This window comes from Lactuca sativa, chromosome 9 (genome assembly GCF_002870075.4).
Source record: "Lactuca sativa cultivar Salinas chromosome 9, Lsat_Salinas_v11, whole genome shotgun sequence".
Taxonomy (NCBI): domain Eukaryota; kingdom Viridiplantae; phylum Streptophyta; class Magnoliopsida; order Asterales; family Asteraceae; genus Lactuca; species Lactuca sativa.
This window is the reverse complement of record NC_056631.2, coordinates 198,419,829-198,422,800: the sequence shown is the minus strand read 5'-3', so window position 1 is coordinate 198,422,800 and position 2,972 is coordinate 198,419,829.

The following is a 2,972-nucleotide window of genomic DNA, read 5'->3' as shown; positions in this document are numbered from 1 at the left end:
CTTTTTCCTTAAGTATCTTTTATTTTCTTCGATCCATAAACACCAAAAATGCAATCTTATCACATTATATGTTAAGAATCTAGAATAAGAACTTAATAGAGTTAGATAGTGGATCTCGTATCTGAAGAAGAGCCAAAACTCTTGGCTCTCCCATCTCTTAGATCTCTCAGGTAGATAGGGCAGCTTCGTTTCCAATGCCCCTTCTCATGGCAACAAAGTCAATTGGACTCCTTTGGCACAACACATTAGACAATCACAGACTTATTCCTTTTTGGACTTCTAATGTTGCTAGTATCCATTGAAGTTTGGGAGTTGGATTGACCAACCAAGTTTTCCTGACTAGTGCGCCAAATCATTTCTGATTCGGCAGCAATAAGCAAATAGGTCAAATCAATGATGTTTAATTTGTTTTCCATCGCATAGTACTCTTCTTATGAACTCACTATGCGATTCAGGAAGTGCCGAAGAACCTAGTCAACAGCCAAACCAACATCCATCTATGTGTGACTTCATTTTTAAGATATGTGCACACATGGGTTTCCCACCTTTCATGATTTATTGCCATTAGGGCTTCAGTGAGCTTGAACCTTTCAAGCTTTTGAACTTGTGGGTTAGGGAGAACAATTGGAAGAGGTGGAGGAAGTGAAGCATGACTCTCCTTTTCACGAACTATTCATGAAACGTCATCTTCGTGATGAAAAACTTTTTCATCGAATTCGGAAAAACCATAGTTAGATTTAGACATCTACTAAACGGGAGAAGATTAATTCAAGTAAGCTGATGAGAATCCTTGATGTAACACCCAAATGAAAACATCAAGACTAGGATCCAACACAATTATTTACAACTTAGAAAGGGATGCCGTACTCTAAAAGTAAATAATTTGAAGGTAAGTGAATGACGATTCACTAATTTTCACCATGAAAAACGGAAAGGCAATTAAGTTTTAAATGTATTGAAAACTCCTAGATCTTTTGAGATTCATTGAACTATTCAATGGCATGTTTAAATCTCGATTATGCCCTTCTATTTGTGAGTGGGATGCCGAGGATCACAAACAAGGTGTGAATAACCATACGAATCTACGAGATGCACTCAATGCTACTATCACCTAATCAATGTGCCGGTTAGCCATACACGCTCCATTGATCCATGATAAACATCGAGCCAGCCTTCGTCACCAATGTTAACCCTAAATTAGTGTGCCGGTAAACCACACACACTCCACTAACATTTGATAAGGGTACGAAGTGTAATTCCATGGATTAGCATACAATTTCACATTTTTCCTAAAGTAACTATGATTGGGAATTTGTAAAAGCATTTAGTTACTTTGTATACTTCATTATACTTTTAATGGAACGTTTTGTCCTATCCTACCCATTTGGCTAACGACCCTCCACTAGTCAAGAGTGCGGTGGGTAAGAGTGGATACCCATTCAATCGCCATTTTATAGGCAATTACCTTAAACATCCCTTATAGGCCAGCTTCGTGAATGAGGCCTACTAATGGTAAGACTGACCTTTACTCATATATACATAATATTAGACTTTTAATGTTACATATATATAGTATAGGGTGTATTTTACACTTTTTAAATACCAAGTGGTCTAATTTAATAAATTATACTTTTAATTTAATTAAATGTAAACCAAAACTTTATGATTTTATTAAATCCCCTTTAATTATACACTTTAATTAATTAATAAAACCATAAGGATGTAATTTGAACTTTTCAAAGTACTAGGGTTTTAGAATTTAAAATTTTCACATTAAGACCTTTAATCAAATTTTAAAATCCAAAACTTGAGGACAAGTTTTTAAACTTTTCAAACTTAGGGTTTAGAATTTAAATATTTCAAAATTAACTTTTAATTAAAAATTTAAATTCCAAAACTTGAGGACAAGTTTTGAAACCTTTCAAAACATTAAGGTTCAACTATTTAAATTTCAAAAACTAAAACTACTAAGTTCAAATTTAAACTATGAGAACTTACGGGTGTAAATTGAAACTTTACAAACTTACTAGGTTAAATAATTGACTAATAATAATCCTATATTATCCATATTTAACCAAATCCATCAATTTTGATAAGGATAATCATTCCAAACATAATAAAAAATCGATTTTAGGCAATAAAAACGAGTTTTGGTAATTATCCTTAACAAAATCTGCTCAAAAAATCAAAAATCTCGTCAACAGCACCCTGGACTCGCCGAGTCCACTGATGGACTCGCCGAGTTCGGCCTACTCCTCAAGTGCTACTGATGTACTCGTCGAGTCGGTCCTACTCTCCGAGTCCATTAATGGACTCGCCGAGTTAGCGGCGTAGACAGCAAAAAAATTTCAGTTTTTCTGATCCTTTTGCATCTATTCAATAGAAAAACGACCTAGGCTCTGATACCACTAATGGATTTCGAGCAAAACATCAATTCTATGGTGTTCATGCAACCCTAATTGCTTGGATCTAGTTTTTCTATTTTGAACATGCAATAAACCTCCAAGACTTATAAACCCTAGATCTAGCATACAATTAATCAAATCAACATATAAACTATGGTTTAGATCTTACCTTGATTGTTATAAAGCAATAACAATCAATCCTTGGCTTCAGAAAGCTTAGTGCCTCAAGTGTTGCACCTCTAATGGAGTCACAAACACCACTAAGCAATTAGATGAAGAAGGAGGAGAGAGGAGGCAGCCAAAATTGTCCAGAAACCCTAATCCAAGAGTTGGCCAAGTTTTTGGGGCTGGGGGGCTCTTTAAATAGGTAGGCAATTAGGATTATCTAACAAGGAAATCCTAATTTGACTGCTTAAGCCCTAAGCAGCCCATGGACCCCTTCTGGAACATACCTTGGACGATTTCTAATGGGCTTCCCCATAGAATTCGTCCAACCTATATTCCAAGGTGATCCATAGCCCAATTTCAATTATCTTATAATTATAATTCCAGTCCCCTAAGTTTAAT